Source organism: Rhinolophus sinicus, linkage group LG03, assembly GCF_036562045.2.
Source record: "Rhinolophus sinicus isolate RSC01 linkage group LG03, ASM3656204v1, whole genome shotgun sequence".
NCBI classification, from domain to species: Eukaryota; Metazoa; Chordata; class Mammalia; order Chiroptera; family Rhinolophidae; genus Rhinolophus; species Rhinolophus sinicus.
The window spans coordinates 74,960,695-74,988,225 of record NC_133753.1 but is presented as its reverse complement, the minus strand read 5'-3'; the positions used below and the strand labels follow the sequence as shown (position 1 = coordinate 74,988,225).

Here is a 27,531-nt window from a genome sequence, read left to right as displayed (position 1 = left end):
AGCTGCCCTGATTAACTTTTACATTCTTCAGATTTCTTTTTAAGTAAGCTAACTTTGCATCTACCTATACCCTCCCAATAAATTATTTTCTGTTTACATTAGTTAGGGTAGGCTTCTGTTCCTTACAACAAAAGGAAACTAAATACTATAAAAGTATGATAAAAACAAATGAGCCAAGATATGACAGGGCTAAGATAAGAACCCAGGTCTCCTAATACTCAGTCTCATGTCTATTGGTTTCATGTCATCGTGGCTCTCAATACAGAACAAGAGAAAATGTTCTTCAAACAAAAGAAAATTGTGTCTAATGTGTCTAATAGAAATGTGTTCTTCAACACTAGAATCATAAAATAAAGAAGGATATAGTAACTGGCTTAGATTCCATGAGACAATGGCAACAAATAAATTGGGTATTATGCATCCAAGGACTTTATAATACAATGTACCTTAGCCATGCCTGGGGATTTTATGAAAATACTGAGCAAATCTAATGCAGTCCTGGGGGGTCTAGTAGTGATGGACCACATGCCAAGTTCATGGACCTTATCATCAAAACAATCTGGGAATTTCCGAGCTCATTGCTGCTGCTGCTGAAGCTGCTGCTGTTTCTGCTGCAAAATTCCATTTTGTGGTTTGTGGGTGAATTAAAAAAACCTTCAATCAAGACTTTAAATTAGTGCTTTTGCAAATAATAAAAAGCCTAGTTGGATAAATTTAAAATTATCTTTTTGGTTCACCGAGTGTGCAAAGAATAAAATTTAATGGAACCAGCAAGCTCTTTTCTGCTCAGTTTTCCCCCAAGTTTAGGTGATGTTCAGACTCCTGTGACTGTCCTTGATCTTTCTGGCTTCTGGGGATGAAGGAACTCTCTAATTTATCCGCTACGTAGGGAATATTGCTCTCTCCACAGTACAACTCAAGCTGAAATTTACAATACATGAATTATGGGGAAGGGGGAATCGATAAATTCAAAGAGAAACAAACTAACAGACTGAAAAATCCAGGAAGCTGACACATATCAGTGCTGAAAATATTGGCAGATTGCCATAAAGTGTTTTGCCAGAAGATAGTCAAGTTTGGAAGCGCTAACTTCAGAATGAGGAAAGGCAGTTAACTGGAGAAAAAACAAAAACAAAAATGAATAAAGGGGAAAAATAGAAAGGAATAATAAAAGTTGAATTCAAGAGGATACACTGACATTCCCTTTGTTTTAATGAGAAAAATACCAAAAAAAAGAAAAAGGAGAGAAAGTAAGTTTCCTTTTCTACTTGCTGAAGAATTACTGAAAATGAAAATCCATTGTAACTAAGCAACAACACCGGCAATTTTTCTGATTTCGTATACTGTGGTCTAATCAACAAGACAAAATAAGAACACTGGTAAATAAAGTGTAATTTCCTTGACCCTGTCAAATGTATCTGAAAACTATGAACCATATCTTCCCATTGATCTGTTCTCCAAAGCCCCACTGACAGTGATGACTTCCCCCCCTTCATAAAGTCGTTTTATTTAAATTCCAAACAAACAAATGCAGAGAACAGAAGTGACCACAAGTTAATCCATCCACTCACAAGCTGGAAACACCAAGTCTCTGGCTCCAGCCAGTGGGAGCAGCGGGATCAGACCGGGGTTCAGGTCCCTCAGGCCCCCATCGGCCTCCAGGCCTACCTGGCTGGGCAGACCCCTTGCCTCGCACCCAGCACAAGTGGGGCCCCAAGGGCTGTGGAAAGTGGCTGGCCCCTGCTCTCTGAAGCAGAGGAAAACCCATAACTATTACGGGAGAGGAAAGCTAGACATCAAAAGAAACAAGCTAAGGAAACAGGCATTACAAACCTTCAGTGAGGCAGTCTCAGCATCAGGAGATGTGCCAAGCGCCAACCAGTCCAGGCCTGGTGAGGGAAAATTCACGTTTCTTTGCTGGGGACTTGGTGTCAGGCCTCTTCGTGGCTGGAGTTGTCTTGGTCCCAGGGTAGTTGTGGGCCGAGGCCTCAGTCTCAGCCTCACTGTCCTCTTAGTAGTCGCCAGAGAGAGGTAGGAGTCCAGGGCAGGGGCCGGGGCCTTGGTCTTCACACGGCAGCTGGGCCAGCGTGGAGGACAGCTGTACACTGTCAGGCTCTGCGTCCACCGTGGTGCACAGGCTCTGCGTCTGCGTGAAGCCTATGTACTCCCCGCCGGTGAGTTTGCTCTTTTTCCACTTTCTGTACATCAAGGAGGAGTTCACGTTGGAGGCTGCTGGGTTCGTTGAGGAGGGAGATGCAGCTCAGGAGGATAATCCCCACTTCCTGGGTGGGGTTCCACCTCTGTGAGTGCAGCTTCCAGCTCTGGGGGTGGTGGACTGGGAATGGAGAAAGGAGATGCACGTGGCACGCCTCTCAGATGTTGGGAGCCACATTTTGGTCAGGAACAGAAAGGCAGTCGATGGGTGTAATGCAGGGACTCAGCTCCCCGCTCCCTGCACAAGAACACAGGACATGGTGAGGCCAAAAAGGAACACCCACGGAGCCATAGATAGGGGAGTCATACCACTGTATTCTAGCTGGTGGCTGGGTTGGAGACACAGGGAGCAGGAGCCACACTATCCGCAACCTGCCATCCACTTCTCTGCCAACCAACCAACCCCACTTACTAGCTGCAATCGGCAGTTATATTAGTGGCTAATTGGCTAACTGGTAACAGCTGATGGTCAACTAGTCACAGCTGAGAGCCATCTACTACCTGAGCCAGCCCCTTTCCACGTGAGGTCGAGAGCCTGGAAACTGATTCTGTGGGATTCTGTCCCCACAATGGGGAACTCAAAGTGTGACTTGAAGTAGCCGCCCTCGTGGTAGGTGTTGGCGACCTAAAGACGGCCACCTCTCCATTGTACAGGTCGCTTCTGTCCAACCAAAGTCATCTGGAAACTCGACCGGTTTCTCCTGCAGACCCTTGATCTCAACAAGCAGTTTTAGCAGAAATCTGTTTATCTTCGCAATGCAGAACAGCGGGAGAGCAGATCAGTATTTCTAGATGTAGTCTTTAAGTATACAATTTATTTGAAATATTGTTTATTAATTGAGTTATAGGATAAATAATTTGACAAGAAGATTTTGAATTAATAGTGAAAAGTGTTTAACAGAAGATAGAACTTAAATACGATGGAGTAACCTAATGGTTTAAAAAGCAGAAGATGAAAGAAACTTCCTTGATGACCAACTGGAAAATAATTTGAGTTCCCGCATACTGAGTTATTTCCCTCCTATAAAATACTATTTTGTTTGTTTTTTGCTTATCTGGATGACAATTTGTGACAGAGGTGTGATAGCATGTTATAAATATGGCTTCACAGTCCTCTGACTTTCATTCCTTAAAACATTATTACTTTTATGAGCTATGGAAAGTTACTTTAATAATTAAACTATGTAAATACAATATATATCTAGCTTGTATTATAGATGCATTTAGAGTACAAGTAAAAATTTTTAATGATCAAAATTGGAGAATAAAACTGACTTCTACACCAGAGAAGTTTAAACATTGTTAGTTTGAAAACCCAAATTGGCATGTGTTTCTTTCTGACCTATTTCTAAATTTATGACCTATTTCTAAATTTATTGAAGCTTTGTTTCAACAACAAATATTTTAAATTGTTGATCTTTCTTTCTGAAGCATTCCTCTGTTCCCACATAATCTCTAACATTGCTCTATCGTGTATATGAATCTCTATGCAATGTTTAATAACTGCCATCATCTGTGTAAACAGATGTCAGTTAACAGAAAAAATGGTGTAAGTAGAATTCACCATCCCTATCAATCATATTTTCTACAAGATATTGATGACCTATGCATCAAATCTATTCACATTGTATAAGAGGGTCAATTTACTAGGTAAGCATGCTGAAAATTGGTTGGTTCCTCTGCAAATTTTATTTTTGTCATTGTTTGGAGAGTGACATCTACTTAGGATAGCACTGTTTTAACATTTAGACCTCTTTCTAACCTGGAAGGAAAACATATGAAAAAACAAAACAAGCTCCTAGACTTAAATGAGCTTTTCCTGTTATAAATAAATTACTGCAATGACTATATTATTTCAATAACTCAAAACTAAATAAAGATGTGTAACATAAAATATTTAAATAAATATCAACACCTGAACACCACAGATACCTGTAAGCTAAATTAGGGCTTAGCTCAACCGTGAATACAGCGATGAGGACATTCCTGTGGTAGGAAATTTCTTCTGGTACTTAATCATTCCATACTTTGGATTTATAAAGTAAAAACCTTTCACTAACTATAAGCCCTTATCAGAAAACAAGTTTTTACTGCTTTTTCCTCAATTCTTCTAAGAAGCCCTATAATAACTCCACTGAATGCCAGTTTTCTAAGGTCTAAACAGAAAGTGGTAACATGTAGAATATGTATTTTTCTAGTGCCTGTTTTTCCCCCCACTCCATGCATTGTCTGAAAACATGATTCTACATACTTTTAATTCCATCCTTTAAGCTCTTTCAATTTCCAATTATTTTATGGATACTTTACATTGAGAAGGTCTTCTTTTCTAAAATCTGCAGTTGTACATCAGATTCTCTTAAAGATCCCTAACTGAATTGCGTATGGGTCTCAAGTTTATTTTTCAAGATGTTAGAATTACTCAAATTAGAAAGGCCAGTTAGTAATATAATACACAAATAAATACTCTAGTAATTTGGGATCTCATTAGCTAAGCAATTCTGTTCAGGAAAGGGATCTAATTTTTAGCAACTGTGATGCTGTGCAAGTTACTTAACATGTCCTGTTTTCGTTTTACTTCTTCATACAGAAGTTGGACAAGATAGTTCTTTGGGTTATCTTAAGCTGTAATATTTTATTCTATTCCAAGAGTACAATTCTTGAACTCATGAAGATATTCATTTCCTAACCTTGCATGGATTATCAACCTATTATATGTCAGACTCTATGACAGATAATTTTTTCAAAAGAGTTTTTGGAACAGTTTTAGATTTACAGAAAAAATTTAGATGATAATACAGAGTTTATTTATACCCTACACTAAAGCTTCCCCATCTGATATTAGTATAGCATATTTGTTACAGGTGATGAAGCAATGACCTATTATAATTAGTCCATATTTTATTCAAGTTTCCTTAATTATTACCTTATGCAGGCCAGGTCCATTTACACATGGAATTTTTAATAAATACATAGTTCTGTAAATGTCTTTTCCTTATTATTTTCTTAACATTTTCTTTTCTCTAGCTTAGTTCATTGTAAGAATACAGTATATAATACATACAGTATATAACACATACAAAATATGTGTTAATCAACTTTATGTTATCAGTAAGGCTTCTGGTCAAGAGTAAGCTATTAGCAGTTAAGTTTTGGGGAGTCAAAAGTTATAGATGGATTTTTGACAGCATGAGAGTTGGTGCCCCAAACCCCCAAATTGGTCAAGAGTCAATTACATTATTTTTCTGTTCCAACACCCCACCCAGGATACTATATGATATTTAGGTGTCATATCTCCTTAGGGTCTTCTTGTGCTAATTTTTCAGATTTTCCCTGTTTTTGATGACCTTGACCATTTTGAGGAATACATGTCAAGTATTTTGTTCAATGCTTCTCAGTTGGAATTTGTTTGTGTTTCCTCATAACCATATTGGGGTTATGGCTGTTAGGGAGGAAAACAATAAAGGTAAAACCATTTTATTACATCATATCAAGGACATCTACTATCAGCTTGGTTTGTAACTATATATTGATGATGTTGACCTTGATCACCTGGCTGAGAAAGTGTTTGTCAGGTTTTGTCATTGTTCATTTTTCCCTGTTCCATATTTTCTTCTTAGTAAGAATGTCACTATACACCCCCCACACTTAAGGAGTAGGGGATTTATGCACCCCTTCCATGAAGGTAGCATATCTAGAAATTATTTGTAATTCTTCTGCAAGGGAAATGTGTCTCTTCTCCCATATTTATTTATTTATGTATTCAATCATTTCTTGATATCGGTATGGACTCATCTGCATTGTTTTTATACTTTGGATTATAATCCAATCCTGTTTTGTTTTGTTGCTCAAATGTTCCCGGCTTTGGCCATTTGCAAGCCCTCAGTTGGCTCTATTAACACTTCACCATACCCCATCAGTATATATTTTTGTTTTATTTGTTTTGCTTTGAGCTCTTCCTGTCTTGGATATTCCAGACTGCTATCATAAAGTACCATAGACTAGGTGGATTATAAACAACAGAAATTTATTTCTCACAGTTCTCAAGCCTGTAAGTCCAAGATCAGGGTATTAGCATGGTGAAGTTCTGGTGAGAATCCTCTTCTGGATTGCAAACTGTCGACTTATCATTTTATCTTTAAATGGCAGAAAGACGGAGAGCTACCTCTCTTGCCTCTTCTTATAAGTGCAGTAATCCCCTTCTTTAGGGGACCACTCTCAGGACTTAATTATCTACAGAAAGCCCTAACTCCAACTGCTATTATGTTGAAGATTAGATTTCAATATATAAATTTGTGGGGGGAGGCACAAACATTTCGTCCACAACACTTTCCTACTTTCTACACTACACTACACAATGAGGTGTCCAGATCTTTTGCCCTTTTAAAATGTCCTTTATCTGACATTCAGGGTAAGATAGTCTAAGTGGTACAGTTCACAGGGACAAGATTTACCAGGCAAAGAAACTTAGAGGATGGATCTGAGTAGGGCATAGGGCTGGCAGAGTTCCAAAAGAGAGAACAAACTACCATAATAGAGATGATTTTCATGTCAGTACATATGATCCCTTTCTTTTATTTTAAACTGCAAAATAATGAAGTTGATAGAATAAAAAGGTTACAATTTAATTTTGAAAAATTTCCTAAACACTAATTCTACTATTTTACTATTTTTTCCCAAATTCAAACTTATTTAGGGGCTGTCATATAGGCACCAAAATTTATGTGGCAAATGTAAATTTAGAAACTGACATAATGTAAACAGCACCTAAATCTATAAACTTTATTTCAAAATCAATTTACATAATACGTAAACAAACAGGCTTTCAATCAAAGTTTAATCAAGTTATTATTAAATATTAATATAAAACTGACATTCCCTCTAATCTGTGTAATTAATGATCAAGAAGACCTTTAATTTACTTTGTGGTTTCAAATATCATTTGTCTTCTTTGAGTAACAGGAAAATATTCTATAAACAAAAATTATAAAAGTCAATTTATGGAATATAGTTTTACTATTAAGCTTATTTCACCTTGAGAAAGTGCATTTTCAACCAATTAGGTGTAAAGTTATGTAGAGTCTTTTAAAAATTTAAGTTAACCATGTTTTCAAATACACTTAAAGATACTTTAACCCTACTATGTAGCAAAAAAATACTAGCCTTGAAAATATTTAAACATTTCTAATAATTTTTCTAATATAAGTATGCATAGTTTTGTCTTAGATGTAACTACTATTTGAGATAAGATAAGAATATAATTTATCATCCTAATAAGTATAGTTTTGAGAATAGAAGAGGGCAATAATGATAATAGTAATAATGAGACAATGGGCATAAACCAAGACAAACGGTTAAACCTAACCTTAATTTTAATAATCTCAGTCAAACATTACCAAAAATACTCAAAAGTTTACAAAACACCTAGCATTAACTGGGACAAATATGATAATCTATTATTTATAGTAGACAATTAATAAACAACTTATTTACCAAACTCTGACCTTCAACTATTAGAAGAGCAATTTAGTCTTATTAATAAAGGGTGAGAAACTAAATATAAGACAGCAAATTTTTAAGTTTTATTTTATGGAATGATTTAAAAATATATTGAAAATCTTGAAGTTTTTCCTCCTTCAAATTCACCACCTAGCAAGTTCCCTAAAAAGGTACCAATAACATCAGTTGCTTTTTTTTTAAGGTCACTCTTTTCCAAGTCTGTTCCAAGCATATCATATTGTCAAACACTCGTTATGTCAGAACCTTAGGGAAATGTCCTATTTGGGGGCTAAGACCTACTGATATAGACATTTAACATTTGTTTTTCCTTTTGTGGAAAGCAAATGAGATTAATACACCTTACCTCTTGCCTGTTGTTTATAAGCCAAAGTACCTCTTTCCAGGGATAAGATATGTATCTGCAAGAAGGAAGGAGAAAGCAATGTCTAAAAGATTTCCACTTATCCCTCCTGTATTTAGAGATCGTGTCTGCTTGATTTTTATAAATTTGGGAGATATTTTCTCTTTTTATAGCAAATCAGACAAAGGAATGCTGAATTTCTCCATAGATGCACAATAACCTGGGGCTAGCAAGACGGGGAAGATATCACTAGTTAACAGTCTCCAAAAGAAGTAGCTTCAGAGGAGATTTGCCAAACAGATGTAGCCCTCAATAGGGGGGCACAAGTTTTACATAGCTAGGAGACAGCTGGGAAATGTTTTGGTTAACTATTGCTGTGTAACACACCATCCCAAAACTTAGTGGTTTAAAACAACTCTTTTACTATTGTTCATATTTCCTTGGGTTGACTGATTTCAGGCGGGTGGTTCTTCTGATTCACATGATGTCAGGAAGGGCTACAGCTATCTGAAGGTTCCAAGATGGCTCATTCACATAGTTTCCAGTTGGTACTGTCTATTGACAAGAGACGCAGCTGGATTCATCAACCAGAGTGTTCTTCCAGTAGCCTCTCCGTATAGGTCTGGCTTTTCACAGTGTGGCTACTGGATTCTAAGGGGTATGTCATAGGTTGGATTCTCCTGAAAAAGACTCTGAGAAGAAGTTTTGGGTACAAGTTATTTATTAGGGAGGGATCAACACCTAAAAGGGGAGGAAAGTAGAAGAAGCAGGATTAGGCAAAAGCAGAAGTCAATCTGCGATGTAGTTAGCTAACTTGCAGACTTGTCACACATCAGAACAAACTGTACAGACCTTTATACCCTCCCTCTGTTTAGTCCTCAGGAAGGGCATGACCTCAAGTGAACTAGGCCTTACAGCTGAGCCAGATGCTAAAGGAGCCAACACCTGAAGTCTGCCTGCTGTCTTCTTTCGTCACTGCTGAAAAGCAAGTTCTTCCTTAAAATGGTACCTGAGCAGCTCATTTTATATCTACCACCCTAACAAGCCTCTTAACACCTGGGCTTGTAGGTCCCAAAACATCAATTTTACCAATTCTACAGCCATTTGATTGATCAAAGTCCTGTTACAGCAGCAACCCATATTCAAGGAAAGGGAAAATAAACTCCACCACCTGATATTAGAGGTAGAATGTATACACAGAGCTGGGAGGAATTTGGAAAGGTGCTCCAGATTCTGCCCTCTGGCTGTAAAAATTCACATGTAAAGCACACTCACTACCTCCCAAGACCCCCACAGATTTTCATCCCATTATGGCATCAGCTTATACCCAAGGCTCTTGTCATCTATATCAGAGCCAGATGTACGAGTAGCTGGGGTGGACTCCTCAAGTTCCTCAGGTGTACCCGTTAACTAAAAAATAAAACATCACCAAATCTGCCCTGTACACACCCAAAATACAATAATGATAAAAGGACATGGCAGCCGCAATAGAAACTTCCATTCTAAAAGGGTAAAACAGGAGACACATAGCAATGACTGGTCCGTAGCAATTCTGAAATCTAGCAGGACATGCCATCATTTTCTCTGTCTCCAGGGACAGAGAATGTTTCTGAATAGGGACAATTTATGATCCCTGAGAATGGTTCCCCATGGCTCTGCCTCCTGTGTCATCCTTACTTTTCCATAAGAAGTGAAATGTGTTTGCAGCTAAGTAGTTTTCTCAGCTTGTGTCCTGCTCATAGGATATTAATAACACAGAGTTCTTTTCTCATTTGGAACTATGTCTCTTTTAGCCCAAGCTGTTAAAATTTCTGTTAAAAATTTTAGACTTCCTATGTGTCTATACCAAACTTTTAAAACAGACTTTTTAAGACCCACTTCTCCCTACTTTGGTCTTAGAATCAGAGTGCAGTTGGGGCATTACCTTTAAGGTTCTTGAAATCCCTGTTTTCTAGCCAAAAGGGCCTAAAACGTGCTTCCTTAAGATTCTTAGAAACTCTACTGTCTAACTGAGAAGGTCAATAAGGCAAGCCCTTAAGATTCCTAGAAGCTCTATTGTTTGGCTGAGAGGTTCTATGGGACAAATGCTAATCTTTCTAAGGGTGGAACAAAGAGTCTTTCAACTGCACCCTTCAACGGATCTCCATGCTGCAGCTGTTTTTCTGGTAGTACTCTGGATTTGATCTTTGCCCCTAGGTTTTAATTTACTCCGAAAACTTTTTGTGGGATGAAAGAGTTGAATATGAGAATAATTTATGTTCCATCCCAGCAAATCTTTACTTGAAAGTGTTTTTTCTAGATCAGAGGTTGGTCAACTATGGCCTACAGGTCAAATCCAGACTGTCATTTGCTTTTGTCAATCAAAATTTTTTTTCAGTTGGAACAAAGCCACGCCCATTCACTTACATATTATCTGTCTGCTTTTGTGCTACAACTACAGAGTTGAGTAGCTGCTACAGACACCATACAGCCTGTAATGTCTAAAATATTTACTATATGGCTCATTACAGAAAATGTTTGCTGATTGGTACTCTAGATATTGTTTTAAAATTGAGTGGTTCCTTCTTTGGTTCATTTCACCCTCCTAATGATCATGTACACCGAAAGAAACCAGTTAATAGAACATTCTTTCTAGAAACCTCTTTAGCGAAATACACAAGCTCACTAAATACATTATCTATCTTTTATATTGCCACAAGTTACTGCATTGTCAAACATTCTACCTCTACATAATAGGACAAAAACTCACCTTTGCTCCAGGCTCAAATACCAATTTCTTCACTGTCTTTCCAGCCTCCGTTGCTCGTCTCTTTGAGGCTCTTGTGGCCTGCACCCACTGCCCGGTCTCAAAGCTAGTGCTTCACGTTTAAGGTTTTGATTATAGCAGCACCTCACTTTTAGGTACCAATTTCTGTTTTGGTTATCTATTGCTGCAAAACAAACCATTCCAAAACTTAATGGTTTAAAATAACAATCGTTTTATTATCTTTAATTATTTTATGTGTTAAATTGGTTCAGATGGCCTCTTTTGCTTCTTATGTCAGCTGGGGGTACAATCATCTGGGGACTCAATTGAATTTAAATGCCTAAGATGGATCTATTAGTTATTTATTGCTATGTAATATATTACTCCAAAACTCAGTAGCTTAAGACAATACAAATTTATTATATCACAGTTTTTGTGGGTCAGGAATCTGGGAGCAGCTTAACTGAATGGTTCTGGCTCAGGGTGTCTCCGGAAACTGCAGTCAAGCTGTTGGCTAAATTGAAGCCATCTGAAGTCTAGGAGATCTACTTCATGTGTTTTTAAGCAGGCCTCAATCCCTCAACACATAGGCTGCCTGAGTGTCTTTGTGAAAGACAAGCAGTTGGCTTCCCTTAATAAATGACCTGAAAGAGGGCCACCAACATGACAACCACAGTACGGTGTATAACATCGGAAGTGACCTATCATCTCTTCTGTGGTATTCAGTTGGTTATACAAACCAACCCTGGTACAATGTGGGTGGGGACTACACAAAGATATGAATAACAGTAAATGACCTTCATTGGGTGTCAGACTGAAGACTGGCTACCATAATGACTCACTCCTATGCCTGTGGATTAATGCTTGATGTAGTTAGAGTGCCTGGGGTCTCATTCTGTGATTCTTCCGTCTACCCTGGGCTTCTCACAGCATAGAGGCTGAGTTGCAGGAGGCAGCAAGTAGAAGCTTCCAGCTCTCTTTGGTTTGGGCTTAGAAGTCCCATAATTTCCTTCTGCTACATTTTATTTGTAGAAGCTTGTCATAGGCCAGCCAAGATTCAAGGAAAGCAGAAACAAGCTCCATCTCTTATGTGAAAACTGACATGTATGTACAAGGAAGGGAGGAATTGTTGGGGGATAATTTTGAAGACCAGCTAACATAGGAAATGAATACCCAATCTTATTTTCCTTCTGCCCTCTAACCTATTGCAGGAGGATTCCCCTGGGACAATCCCTTCCAGAAGTCAGAGGTCAAGATTATCCATTGAACCAACACCTAAATGTCAGCCTTTTGGGGCACAGAGAGGATTTTGAAGGGGTAAAAATAAAACCAGAATGGCAAATAAAAAAATACCCATCACAGTTCTGAAATACAGGTTATAAGTGACTCTAGGGAAATTATACCTTTCAACAATTGAATAAAAACTTTTCATCTATTAAAGTAGCTTAGTAAACAGGATGGTGTTTGTACCCAGTCCCTTCCTTTTCAGCCTGGCTAATTGCAGGTACAACATTCTCTGACCCTGAACATTTAACTCCATGTAGTATAGAAGTCGGGACTCAAATAAGTCTGGCAGACTATGCAGATTACCATTCCAGGCTGAGTAACGTTTAAAACAAAACTATGATGCTGTTAGGGTGAACTCCCTAAACATTTATGTGAACACAACTCGAGCAAACAGCGACATTTTACACATTTCTCTTTATGATCAGTAGCCTCCTACTGGTGAGTTACATTCCAGCTCCTTGCAAACAAACCCTAATCAGCCTCCCAGCCTTCCCAGTCCTAATCTGCAATTTCTCTTTGTAGAGTCAGGGCCTTATAACCATGTGTCTGGCTTTGACTGGGGTCCAATATGAACAGAGATGGACTTCCCTGACATTGATGTGGCCACTTTCTAGTACTACTATTAGAGTGCTTCGACCCATCAGATCACACCCTGTAGATACTGTTGCAAAGTCAGATGTTACCTGGTCTTCTCCAGTTGCTTCAGACTTTATATCTGTGGGCATCCACATTAGAGTCAGTCTTCTAACCCCTGTTTCATTCAGGCCTGACTTAATCTCCTCTCTTTAATGACCTGCCTTTGAAGAAAGCACTGTACTAGATCTCATGCACTTTAAAAAAAAAAAAAAAAAAAAAAAAAAGGAAAGCTGATATTTAACTGTGCCTTTGGCAGTGATAACATTTTTTCATCACCATTTGAAAAACTAATGTTATATGGATGGTTACCTGTCATCTTCAAAAGTTAACACCAAAGCTAGAAGCAAGGCATTTTGACATTCAGTGCTAACATCCTGAGTAAGAAGTTTGCATTTTTATCCTCTGTTCAAAACATTCTTCCTATGGATTTGTATGCCCCTGACAGGTTTTTCATCATACAAAAAGCACTATTAAAGTGTTTTTATAGTTTGGTATGTGTTTGAACTTGCAGCTTTCAAAAATCTATCTAATTGCTATCATTTTTATCTCTTCCTTTAAGCTAAATGTTTCGTATCATCGCTGATAACCAAGCCCATGATGATCTAGATTGCCAATATTCCCTTCCTCATTCAGGAACCTCTATTAGTCAGAAGATAAGGTACATTTTCAATATATTATTTTCAATGGCAATATCATATTTTAATATAGGATATGCTACTATTTCAGGTACAAAGTATTTCGTAAAACTTCACCTTCAAATCAACTGGCATCACCAGTGCTATTCCATAAACATAAAAATGGAAATAGAGTTAATAAGCAAATCACCCAACATCTTACAAAAATAAAGGCAGAATTAGGATTAATCAATTTCATCTCCGTTTGTGTCATTGAACAATATATTCAGACGTTTCTTAAGGAGAGATACAGGCTACTTATCAAAATATGTTTCAATGTATTTTATGGGCTGTTGTATGTCAGAATTATTATCGATGGTTTAAAAAATAGTTTACCCTGTGAAACATAGAATACATAGAGAAAAGTATATAAAATGTATAAGGACAGGTTACAGTAAAATAATAACATGAACACCCATATGTCCATCACCCAGGTTAAGAAATAGAACATTACCAGAGAAAAATCCTCAATCGCACCTCGTCGAGTACATTTTTCTCCTCCACTGCACAGAGGAAAACACTATCCTGAATTTGGTGTTAGTCATTTTGTAGGTTTTCTTTATACTTTTACAAACTATGCATGAATTTTCATACAATACACAACTTCAATGAACACTTCACAGTGAACATTTAATATAAATGGAATCTTAATCGTATGTATTCTCACTTCTTACACTGAACAATATACTTTGAAATTTATCTATGTCGATGTGTTTGGCTATGTTTCATTAATTTTCTCTGCTCTATAGGCTTCCCCTGTATGATTATATTACAGTTTATTTATTCTTTATAGTTAATATATATTCCATTTTTTCCATTGTTTTGCTACTACCATGACATTCTTGTAAAGCATTTTTCCAAGTGGCTTCTTTAGCACAGAGCCAACAGGGCAAATGCCAACTAGTGGAATTGCTGGCTAATAAAGATGGGCATATTCAACTTTACTCAGTAACACTGTAGCAAACATAATGGGCTAGCATAATGTCAACAATCTCAGTGGTTAAAATACCTACAAAGGTTTCTTTTTTGCTGGTGTTATGTTTTAATCTTAGATGGAGGTTAGGTAGGGAGAGTCTCTCTCCTCCACACCCTCCTTTAGGGGAAGTTACCAGTCACCATGGAAGAGGGGGGGAAACTTGGTCAATCATTCACAGCTCTTAAATCCACTTGGAAATGATATAGGTCCCACGACTTCGAGGAGGTGGTACAATTTAGGCATAGAGAAGAAGAAATATCTGTGAATAGCCTGAATGTCTACTAATGATGACTGCAAACTATTTTCAAAGTGATTGCTCCAATTTACACACCTACAAGAGAGGATGAGAGTTTGATTGCTTCATATCCTGCCAAATCTGATATTGTCAGATATTTAGATTTTTTTTAATCTGATGGATATGATCTATCTCACTGTAGTTTAATTTGCATCTTCCTGATTACTAATGAGATTAAGTATCTTTTTAGCATTACATGAGTATAAGTGCTTTGTACTCATACAAAATTCTTTTGTAAAATTACTCTTGTTATTTTATCCATTTTTCTATTGAGTACTTCAAAGTTTTTAAATAATGTTTTGGAGGAGCATTTGGTTCTATATGTTGTAAACATTTTCCCAAACTCTGGCTTGTTTTTTCACTCTCTTTAAGGTGTGTCTTGATCAACAGATGTGTTTTTTTTTTTTTTTTAATATAGTCAAATTTATTATTCTTTTATTGTTTATGTCTTTTGTATCTTATTAGGAAATCTTTTCCTACCTGAAGATATGAAGATATTCCCCTGTATTATCTTCTAAATGTTTTATAGTTTTGTCTCTCATCTATATACCTTTAATCTACTTAGAATTGATTTTTGTATATAATGTGATGCAGAGCTCCATTTTTACTTTGCTATTTCCATATGGATAGCTGTGTATGACTCAGGGTAGGTCATCAGTGGCTTGCAGTCAGAGGAGGATTTTACTGCCTAGAGGACATTTGACAAACTCTGAAGACAATTAATGTTTGTCACAATGGGAAAGAGGGTGCTTCTGGTATCAAGTAGGTAGAGGCCAGGGAGGCTGAAAAAAACAAAACAAAACAAAACAGAAAAAAACCCTGCCATTCACAGGACAGCCCCCAGCTCTCTCTCTCTCTCTCTCTCTCTCTCTCACACACACACACACACACACACACACACACACACCCCAAAGAATTATCCTTCCCATTATCAACAGTGCTGAGGTTGAGAAACTCTGGATTCAATTGTCCAGTGGTAACAAACAATCCCCAAATATTTTGAAAATAATGGTTATTTCTCCTTCACATTTATGTGAATTGAGGGTTAAGGATGCTCCGTTCCCCTGCATAGATCATGGCCAATCTCATAGCAGAGGGGACAAGGGAATGCAGTCTTGGCATGTATGCAATGGCTCTACCCGAGATATCACACATCTCTTGCTCTGAATTTTTTTTGGCCAAAATCAATGGTCTAAGTTTCCACTCTGAGGAGCTAGGAAGTAAAGCAGATTAAATCCAAACTAAATATAAGAAAGGAGATAATAAAGATAAGAAGGAAACTCAATGGAATAGAAAAATGTCAAGTGTTCGAAAGCTCCGCGTGGCCAGTGATTACTATGACGGACAGCTCAGGTAGAACATCTCTATCATCACAGATAATTTTCTTAGAGAGTACTCAAGTACAATCTGTAAGTGTCTAGGAAATCTAAGGAATGATATCAATCTTCTTCACTGACACTAGAAAAAAAAAAACTGCATCTCAGAACTGCAGAAAATATGTATTTTTTAAATGTACACAGACTGTTCACTAAGACTATATATGCTGGTCCACTAAACAAGTATCAGTAGAATGCAAAACGATTGAAATCTTACAAATATCTCTATTCATAATGTTAGTAAATTAGAAGTTGATTTTAAAAACCTAAAAGTTAAGGAACACAAGTCTAAAGAAATACATATCTAAAGAAAATTACAAAACATGTATTTAAAGAACCCAAAGATCAAAGAAAAAAATCACACAGGAAATTATTTTCAAGTAAGTAGTAATTAAAATATATCAAAATCTGTAAGTAATGAAGTGCAGCTAATGAAGTACTCACAGTGAAATTAATAATTTTAAGTATTTATTTTAGCAAAGTGAAAGGTCTGAAAATCAACGGTTTAAGTTTCTTCTGTAGGAGCAAATTAAATCCAAACTAAATTTAAGAAAGGAAAGAACAAAGATAATGAAATTCAATGAAACAGAAAATAGTCAAATAGAAAAAAATGGATGAACTGAAAAGCTATAATTTAAAAAGATCAACAAAGGTGATAAATCTGCAAGTAGACATGCAAGAAAAAAATAAGGAGGACACAAATTATCAATATCAATGATGAAAGAGGGAATTTCACCATAGATCCTAAAGACATTAACAGAACAGTAAGCAAATATTATAAACAATTTCATGTCAATAAATTCAACAACATGAACAAAATTGGCAAACTCCTTGAAAGATACAATTCCAAATGTTACATAACAATAAATTTTAAAAGTGAAAAGCTCTAAATATCCCAAAAAGTAATTAACAACCTTTCTACAAAGAAACCTCCAGGCTTACTTAGATGGCTTTACAGATGAATTCTGTCAAGCATTTAAGAAAGAAAGGATACCAATTACACACAAACTCATTTAGAGTATAGAAAGTCGGCAATACTTTCTAACACATTTTATGAGGCCAGTTTTACCCTGATACTAAAACCCAAAGACATGACAAGAACTGAAAATTAGAGACAAATACTATTTATGAATACCAACACAAACATTCCTTAATATTAGAAAATCATATCCATATAAATTATATAGATACACACATTCGTATACATATACATTCACGTATATTATATACATTCACGTATATTTATATTTCATCTAGTAATAACTTCCTTCCTTTCCAGTCAATACTTAGCTTACCTGGAACTGTGACTAAGATAAAGGTAGTAGAGAATTTGAGGGACTCAATTATTAGTTGTGTCTCTGTGAATATCTGGCAAATGGGGTCAAAAAGGGGAGTGCAAGCTAAAAAATGAAAACTAGAAGAAGGAGGCAAAATGGGACGAGTTGAGGATAATAAATCAGGATGAGAAGGACCCAAGCAGCATTAAGAGGGAAAAACAATGAACAGTTTGTTGACTCCAAATATGAAAAATGAAAGAATCAATTCACCTTTCCTTCATAGGTGAAGTGGAAGCTTTAGGAATATTTTTAGAGACAAGGCTTGATTCTGAAGTCCTGAGACTTGTGTACTTGTGTTTAGGCAATTTATTCCTTTGGGAATACTAATGTGTGGGACCTTCCAGTGGTGGTCTTGTCTGTTTTTAAGGGCCTTGCTGGGATACACTTAACTAATACTGCTATACAACTCCTAACACATGGTTACTGATTAGAAAATTTGACTCCTGAGTAGTTTGCATGTTTTCATTACAGGAATGTATAGGAATTTACATGATAATCTCTTCATATTTCTGAGATTTCACATGAATGTGATAATTTAGCGCTTCTTACCATATATTATGGGCCGTGACTGCTAGTTTTGAAATTTAAATTGTGTACTTAGATATTTTAAATACTTTAAAACTTCATCCTGTTTTTACTACAGGATTAGTAGCATCTGTGTGAATAGTTTCTCATTCTATATGTACTATAGAACGACATAGTAAATGGTACTAAATCTATCAGTTCAGCAAATGTGGAGGCTTGTGTAGATTTTGCTTTCAGACTGACATAGGTCAGAAGCACTGACCTAAAAACAGTTAAAGAAGATGACATCATAATATAGGTGTCTTAAATGTAGCATAAACCTCTCAAATTCGACTCCTAAGTAGTTTGCATCTGTCTTCATTATGGTGAATGTATGCACCCAAACCTCTGAGTTCTCACGTACAACGGGTGAAATCAATAGGTAATTAAATAGTAGCAATGATTCATTTAAAACATTTTTTTATCAGACACATATTCTGGTCATGTATTTTGCTGATAAATGAAAATTCATTGATGACCTAGCCAGGCATAAACTCTGGCACCTTGGATTTCATAATTTCATAGTGCAAGTGAATTTAAATGTCTAACATATTTTCTTACACTCTAAAACTACCTGTACTGCCTCTATTGGCCAAGCTAATGTCACTTTTTGATGTCATTTTAATCAAAACTAAGCTGCAAGAAGGAAGGAGCAACCATATAACATACCATCGTAAAGTGATTTTCATATTTGTGCCTCTGGTGGGGAACATCACAAGATGTCTCAGTATCTCTAGCATTACCACCAAATTCTCAAAACAGAATAAAACAAAACAAACAATGAAACCAGAAAAAGTAATTATCTGTGCCAAATGACCTATTCCAGAGCTGGGGAAATATGTGTTATAACATCAAATAAAAGATATTTTGCAACTTTTGGGTAATGCAACTTCAAAATCCTTAAGGACTCTATCATTATTTTCTTCTTCTACCTAAACATCCATGGATACAACACATTACTTCCTATTCTGCCATTCGTCTGAGACTTCCTAGTGGAAAGAGCACAGATATGGTTGAGGCATCAAGATAATTTCCTGCTTCAATTGGCGCCAGATTTCTCTTTCAGAATTAAATACAATTTAAGAAGGCAGGAAATAAAAAGAAAACAAAACTAATCGCTAGTTTTTAAGTAAAATATTTACTCATCTTCTAAGTATTTTTATCTTGTGCTAATTGGTTATTGAACGATATTTTGCAAACTGTGTGCCTTCTAGTATTTTGCATAAAAGCTGGAATTCTGCATACATATGATTTGAATTTCTGAGCTTTTAAATATTCTTATAATTTCAAAGCCATGTTAAGAAAATGTGTCATTCACCAAATTTTAATACATCGATGACCAGCAAAGCTTTGTATTGTCACGTTAACCTTTCTTGGTTTTGCTTTAGTACAGAGTTTTCTCTGGGATTTCTGAATTATATATTTATAAACCATAAATTTATAAAATTGTACATTTTTCTTGGTTTTGCTTTAGTACAGAGTTTTGCTTTAGTACAGAGTTTTTTCTGGGATTTCTGAATTATATATTTATAAACCATAAATTTATAAAATTGTACATTTTATATTATAAAAAGAATTATAAAACTGACAGAAAAGATGTCTTTTAAAAAGTTCTATTGTTACCAGTTGCAGTTTATCTTTGTAAATCAGAATTTCCTTGATACTGTGCTATGCCACCAAAATAAATAAATAAATCTGATGCTAAAGCTAATATTTACAACTTCTAATTTCAAGTCTTTATATCGTCAAAAGATTTACTTTTTCTCCATAACTGATTTTAAAGTAAATGTTATAAATTTAATTCATAGGGTAAATTTATATTAATAAGTCTCTTTTCTTTCATTTTATAAAAAGATTTTTATTTTTAACGGAAAAACCCCAACCTATATTACATATGTGTATCTAGCTTAGCTTTTATTTTCAGTGTTCGATGTCTGAACAGCTTTGCTTATGTCAGGATGGAATATCTGAAGAACTATATAACTTTTATTTAACAGTGCTTACAAGGTTAGAATGAAGATAATGTCCACTTAATTGATATTCAAACTCAAATGGAAAAATTGTAAAACTAATTTTTTTCTGTATTTTTTGTGAAGAATATATAACTCAATGCTTGTCTTGACTTGGACATTATGCTAGTCAAACATTGACACTGGACTCACTTCAGAAGGCTAAATTTGAATTACAAGAAATCCAAATCTTTCTTATAAATCCAGAGGAAAAGTTTATTTTCATTTAATATTAATAGTCTGAACAAATAAGGGTAAACATATTAGCTGAAATCCCAAGCAGGTAACATCATGAATGAAGTGGTCCAGTATAAGTGAGAGCGATGGTAAACAGGGCAAAGCCCTGAGCGCATGTCCTGCCTAAAGGGACAACTGCTATTTAGCTGTTGTCAATTATCGCTACGTGTCAATGTGAGACCAGAGTTACCAGATTATGTGAGTTTTCAAAAATACATTGGGAAGCACATTTTTTAAAAAGATGAAATCTATTTTTAAACGTTTGCCCCCAAAATGAAAATGCAGGAGTGGCAAAATAAAATAAGGTAGTCAGTTTGTAATTTCTCAACTATATAATGCAAGTTCAATTATTTCAAATAATTTCATTTTGTATGAATCACAAGGACGTGAATGTGTATTATGACAGAATACACTCCATATTTAAAACTACATAAAGAATTCAGGCTCACACATAATATGTGAAGTCACATATGCATTTATATATATTTTGAAAATACCTACTACAGTACAGTATATTCTTCCTTTGGCTACTAATAACATATTAAAAATCTATAACGCAATATTCTCCATAGATAGATTTAAACTTAATTTAACTGCTTAACTTCTTAGAGACAAATTAAAGAAGGTCTTTCCTTGATTCCTTCACTATACTTTATAGTGTTTTCAAATTACCCTTACAGAAAATCAGAAATATAAGGAATCTTAAAAATACTTAATAACATCCTTTATGTTATGGGTGAACAAGGTCCCCAAAGTAGAAGTGCTTCTCTGACATCACAGAGATAGTTAACAGCAGAGAATAAAGTTAAGAAGTAACATTTAATATTCCAAAAAAGATTATGAAGACTGAAGGACAAAGAGAGCAGGTGAGAAAATGTATCATACACAGGGAGTTAAAATATAAACTATACAATTGGTATAGATGCAGATATCTGAGTAAATTTTACTAGGAGGTCTAACTAAATAACCTTACTCTTATTTTTAGTGGACACTTGCTAATATATTTACCATTGGTAAATCAGTTTTCAAGTTGTTAACTCAGAGTGAAAGAATCCTGGATGGGTACCATTTGTGAGTATCTGGGGGAATTTCAAAGAGATTTGCGGCAGTGGATAGAGCTGGTGTCCTGAGCCTCAATGGTAATTAAACTCAATGTCTGTCATTTATCTCTACTTTGCAAATAAGCTGAGAATTCAGAGACTTTTCGTTGACAGAAAAATAGGAATTTAGTGGACAGTTCAATAGAAAAAGGGTTTAGAAACTGTAAAAGATGAGAACTCTGCTTCTGATTGTCAGAAGAGCTGACAGGATTCAGACAGGTTCCAGCAGGGAATGATGGCATTTTCTATCAGAACCACAGAGCTGCTTCAAAACCAGGACTGGATATTAATGTAGCCAGTAGGAATTTGCTCCACATACTAAGCATCATGCTTTATTTGTTCTAAAACAAACCAAAATTGTGTTCTAAATCTCTACTCTATAGACCTGTAAAAAGTTATATTTGTTGTATTTAATATAGAGGGTTATTTTCCTCCCTAGAAATACAAGGATCTGGAGGAAGTGTAGTTGGTACCTGTTGGGGAAGGGGCTGGTCTTTACTTTAAGGCAATTATTAACTCCTTATGCTCCATGATGTTGTTATTGTAGCTCATCTCCTGCAATATGTTGGGCACTGACCCACTGATAGTCTCAATAAGACTGCCATGGTGATGCCACTTAATAAGTGTAGGCTCAGCTACATAGACCTAAACAGCACTGCCCTAAAGGCGGTCACGCTAAGTGGTTGGTCTTTAATAGCATCTCTCAGCCTTTCCCCATTGAAGGAGTTACATGCAGTGTATAACTCTCCCACTCTCTTGGGTACAATTATTTCCCCGTTCTCAACTCTCAGTACCAACATCTCTCTCCTCTTCTGGATGAACCTCTCTAGCTTCAAAAACTCTTCGGTGCAGTTTCTCCTCTAGTTACCTAGTGATTGTATTGGGAACCTGAAACACACAAACCTTTAATGTCCCCCCTTAAGGCAGAAACTTCAGATGCAGAATACTAAGCCTTGGACAACTTCTGAGAGGAAAAAAAAAAATCTCTCTCATTCTTAGACAATTACATGTACTGAGATGATGCAAAGCAGATAACAGCTCAATAAACTCCTAACACATGCATTCAGGTAAAGGAACTCAGTTACACTTAATGTAGAACTAACTTCACAGCCAGTCAGTAAAAAATGATTCAAAGGACAAGCCAAAGAGGTCAAAGACAAAGACATGTGATCATTGAGTCAGGGGTGGAGTGGAAAGTTGTGTTAAAATAAGTAATTGCAATCTTTGGGATTAGCTAACGGAATATAGAACCATGTCTTGCCTCACAGGGTTGGTATAAAGCATTGAATTATATAGTTTGAGACTGGGGTTGGGGACAGAGAACTGAAAGTAAACCTGGAAATGAAACTGAGAAACTTGATTTTTGAAAGCAGATGTAGTATACTTTTTCTTGAATATATGTTTGACAGGAATTAAAAGCTAAACAGAACCATAGTGAGTGTGTGTGTGTGGTGTGTATGTGTGTGCATAGTACTTTTTCTTCTATCATTGTAGAATAGCCAGATAAATACAATAAACATATTCTCACTGAACTTAGGCTGTATACTTTATGTTCAATGAGAAATGCTGCTTACGCTCGTTATAGTTTTAGTGTAATGTTTTTGAGGTTCATCCATGTTGTAGCACGTATAAGTACTTCATTTCTCTTTATGGCTAAATAATATTCCATTGTATGGCTATAGCACATTCTGCTATCCCTTTATTAGTTGATGGAGATTTGGGTTGCTTCCACTTTTTGGCTATTGTGAATAATGCTATTAGTAGTCACATAAAAATATTTGCTTGAAATCTGTTTTCAGTTCTTTTGGGTAAGTACCCAGTCCGTAGGAGTGGAATTTCTGGGTCATATGGAATTCTATCTTTAGCTTTTTGAGGAATCACTAAATAGGGTGGCTAAAATTCACAGTGGCAGAGTACTGAGAGGAAAGAGCTCCACAGAAATAGAACTTTGGAAATCTGAAAGGGTCCTCTTGGGTCTTCAGCTGAGTACTAATCAGCATATGCATTGGAGGAAACTACGTAAGAATTAGAGGTAACAGTGCCTGGTGCTCACACAAATCTGGGACTAGTGCCTGTTCCCTCTACTCAGAATGAAAAACCTCATAATTCACTCTGCATCAGCTAGAGTACTAAGAGGGTTTTGCGCCACTCGTGAGGTAAAATTAGCCCTAAATTAAATGGTGATCTGGCCCCACCTCATAAAGCTTACAGATAAAACACTGAAACTCAGAGCAGGTAAATGACTTACTACTCTAGGTGACAAAAGTTAGTAGGTGGAAGAGCCAGAACCAGGTCATCAGTTCAAGGTTACTTTTTAAACTTTTATTTATTAATTCTTTTTTATTTTGAAATAAGTTTAGACTTAAAGAAGAGTTGCAAAGATAAAAGTTCCCCCATAACCTTCCCCTAGCTTCCCTTAATGTTAACCTTTTACATACCCATGTACCGATTATCACAAGGTTCTTTTCATTGCACTGCAGAAACTGTTAGTTCTGATTTATTGTCTTTAAGGTAAGTGTCAAAAAATGCATTTCACAATATTTAGAAAGAATTAATGATCTATTAGAAACCAAGAAAATATACCCAGTGCCAAAGAATTTAGGATTCTTCCTAGTATTAATATATCTCTTTACCTAGTAGGATGACATATTTGCAACTGAAATATTAAGGTTTGGGGACGTTTTGGAATAATGCTAATAACACATTTATGTTTCTATATGAATTAATGTGAGCTTTCATAGATTGTTTCATAAACATATTCACCAACAGTGAATTTATATTATTTAAATACATAAACATAAAAAGTTCTTTGAATTTTTGAGAAGATAAAATTCAATAAATCAATTTTCTAAGAAGGGCAATCTACATTTATTTATAGAACTTGTTATATAAGACCTGGGATATATTTGGTATATATTTGCTCCTATTGTCTTAGTGCTGCATTGAATGAAAAAAATAATCAGAAATTTTACATTGATTCTTCATGTCTTGTACCTTAAAAAACTAAAAATGTGTTTTTCAAAAACAAGAAAAAAAGGAATTCAGGTTTTCTACATCGATGCTTGGTTACAATATCTGGCATGTGAAAATTATAAAACCGTAGAGTATTTTTGTGTTGTTAGTACTTTAAGCTCTCAAAATTCTTTCATCTTTATTTGATTTTTTTCCAATACCCTGCAGAAACAGATATGCTTCTTATTTTCCATTTTCCTAAATTTATGTTGATCCTGGTAACAAACTGTTAGTGCCGCACCCCTGTCTTTTTGTCCTTTCATTTCAGAGCACACAGGCCTGATTTTCCATAATGGTGGGAGATGTCCCACAGTGGAGTGTTTGTTTTCCCAATATTTCCAGCCTATGTAAGGGCAGAACAGCCTCCAGCCTCCAGTCAAAGTCCTCACAAAAAGATGCAGTGCTGGCAGTTGGACTAGCTAGCATGTATTGAATTAATGCACCCGAGGAACAGAACTCCACCAATGACTGCAGGGAGTTGGGGTATATACACCTCAGTTTTTTTCACACCTTTTTCTGAGGCTACTGTTTTAAACTGTTTTCCAGGAATCCCAGTGAGATTAAGCTCTGTTTGCTCACAGTGATAACTTGGTAATTCACCCTTCATTGCCTTCCCTCCATTCCCTGTCTTACTTCACCAAGTCCCTACTGTGTTTCCTGAAACTGCTTCCAAAATAAACTACTTGCACTTGAATTCTAAACTCAGGATCTGATTCTGTTAGAACACAAACTCAAAATATCTTCCCAAAGCATAGGCTGAAGACACACTCAAGTAGAGAGAGTATTTATGTTCTTTAGTAAGAGGAATGATTGTAGGAAAGGCAGGAACAAGGACACAAACAAATAGATTTAGGAATATTTGTGGCTATCAACTATCTGTGCTTCCTCTGGAAAGCCAGTCATTATTACTGAAAATAGATTATCTTATGTCCATGTTACTCAGACCAAAATTTAGGAAGGAAAAGAACCCCTGCTGAACACCAATAAAAGACTGGGGATTTTGTTCTTCAGATTAATATCATTTTCTATCATTGTTGCCTGTGTTCATAACTCGTCAACTAATTAGCAAGGAAAAGTACACAAGTTCTTTTGTGTCTTAAGGTGTTAGAAAAATATTATTAAATTTGTGGTGCCGATTGCTTGGTTAATTAAAAAATATTTCTTTTCAGAGAATTAAAAGGTCAAATGCTCCTATTATATTTTTCAAAAATTTCATTCAGTTTATTTATAGAATAAGAAGTATAGCGTACTAAATATTACACTGGGAGCTGCTTTTTTATTTCTTCAGTTTTATTAGCTGGTAAAAAAATGCAGAAGACAACAGATAAAATGTTTATGTCTATTTAACCAGAATGGTAGCGGTATGTGCAGTGTGAAATGGAGAAGTATATTTTTTTTAAAAAAACAACAAAATATACCAGAGAATGGAGGCTTAATTAGAATGTACTCTCTAATAACCTCTGTTGACCAAATTAGCTTATAGGTGACTGATCCTTAGATATTTGACCAGGTATTAGGATAGTTTCTGCAATTCCCGGCATTATCATAGCTAGGTTACTATTGAGCATACTATCTACCTTAAAAATCATATCTCCTGCTTCTGAACCCAATGGAGTGGTAGATAGTATTTAAATATTGAATCTGAAGAAGGAAATAAGAGAGGGTCAAATAAATACCATAAAAATAAACTACCATGACTCTCAGTAAGCATATGTCTATAAGGTAATTTAAAAGGCTCACTTTCAATTTCACTTACACATGGTAATGTCAAATATTTTCTGAATTCTTTTAAAAATATTTTATTTTTAGAAATTTGTTAAAAGCAGATTTTCCAAATCTGTCAAGTCTTTCTCCAATTCAAAACTATATTCTATTGAATGTTTTGCCTAAGCTTTAATGTAATATAGCTTCGAACTATCTTTGTCTTTGAATTATCTTTCTCCCCCCTTTCACTATTTCAAAAACAATCTAGTCCCAAGTCCATCTCTGTTCTAATTTTTCATTTAAAAACATCCTTACATATTTTTTATACACTTCACAGAACACTTTGATTGCACAATGTCTGGCATCAGCCTTTTTCTATCTTGACTTCCACATACTTATTCCAAACCCTGTTTTTTTCCTCATCACAGCTCCCCTTTCTTATCCAGCTCTGTGTATAAATCCTCTTTATTTTGGTCATGAAAGCTATATCGTGGTTTCCTGTTACATCATCTATCAGATCAAAATTCTGGACTGTGGTTCAGACCTTACTAATGTACACTAACTTAACCTGCTTTCCCTTTCTTTCAGCTCAACGTATCTTCGTCCCTAACTTGAGGCAAACATGTTTTTCATACACCGGATGAACTTTTATTCTCAAACTAAACGTCATTCTCCCTTCCTCTTCAACAGACTGTCATCTACCTTTCATTACTTAAAAAGCACCAGAAATCCCAGTGCCTCCTAAATGCTCCTTCCAAAAAAAGGATGCTGCCAGTAGGGTTAGCATTCTTGTCCATTCCCTTCTCGATCTATCAGGAATTAAATTTTATTCTCTTTGGTTATCGCCTCAAATATGCAGGTATTTTTGTTTAGAATACCATAGATTTACAGCCAAGTCCTTTCTTACGCTAGCTTAATACTAAAACCTTCTTTCAGGTTGAAGTGGAAAATAGAAGAAAGGAGCATCTTTGTTCTAGAAATCTAGTGAATCTATTTATACCCTTTTACATCTTATAATACATTGTCAAGAACATTAATTCATTTGACGCATAAGAATTGTGGAAGATAGTGTCGCAGTACCTGTTTTAAGTGGGAGGGAATCTGAAGCCTAGTGTGCTACAATATTCAAGAGGACAGACGTTGGAATCAGGAAGAACTGAGTTTGAATTATTTCTGCAATGTTTATACCTATGTGACTTTGGGTAAATTATTAATATCTCTAAACCTAAAATGCCTCATAAAACATGGACAGTAATAACTACATGACATACTGCATGTAAAGAGAAACACATGTAAAGTAGATTGCTTGGCACATAAGTACTTAAATAGCAACATGTTAAGGGGATTTGCAAGACACACTTTTAGAACATGCAGTCAAGGACTTGAAACCAAGATTTCGGACTCCAAAGCTCATGCTTTTCCACTATGCTTGCTTCCTAGCACAGATTTAATTAAACTACTAACCTGATAGATGATCTTGAGCAAAACACTTCACTGTATCTGTTTA

The 27,531-nt window shown here is 35.8% G+C and overlaps 1 long non-coding RNA gene across 11 annotated transcripts in view; it reads right to left on the bottom strand.

The window, feature by feature from the left end:
* Positions 1–27,531, bottom strand: part of LOC109455360 (uncharacterized) — a 624,916-nt gene that overhangs the window by 596,458 nt on the left and 927 nt on the right. For 7 of the 11 annotated variants that reach the window (XR_012494815.1, XR_012494814.1, XR_012494818.1 and 4 more), the window contains exons 1-4: positions 12,788–27,527; positions 10,821–11,001; positions 8,075–8,763; positions 1,834–2,452 (exon numbers count right to left, since the gene is read on the bottom strand). This is a non-coding gene — a long non-coding RNA (uncharacterized LOC109455360). Of the gene's footprint in view, positions 1–1,833; positions 2,453–8,074; positions 8,764–10,820; positions 11,002–12,787; positions 27,528–27,531 lie in introns of those variants that run through there. The other 4 variants (XR_012494817.1, XR_012494816.1, XR_012494819.1 and 1 more) reach the window with 4 other exon arrangements.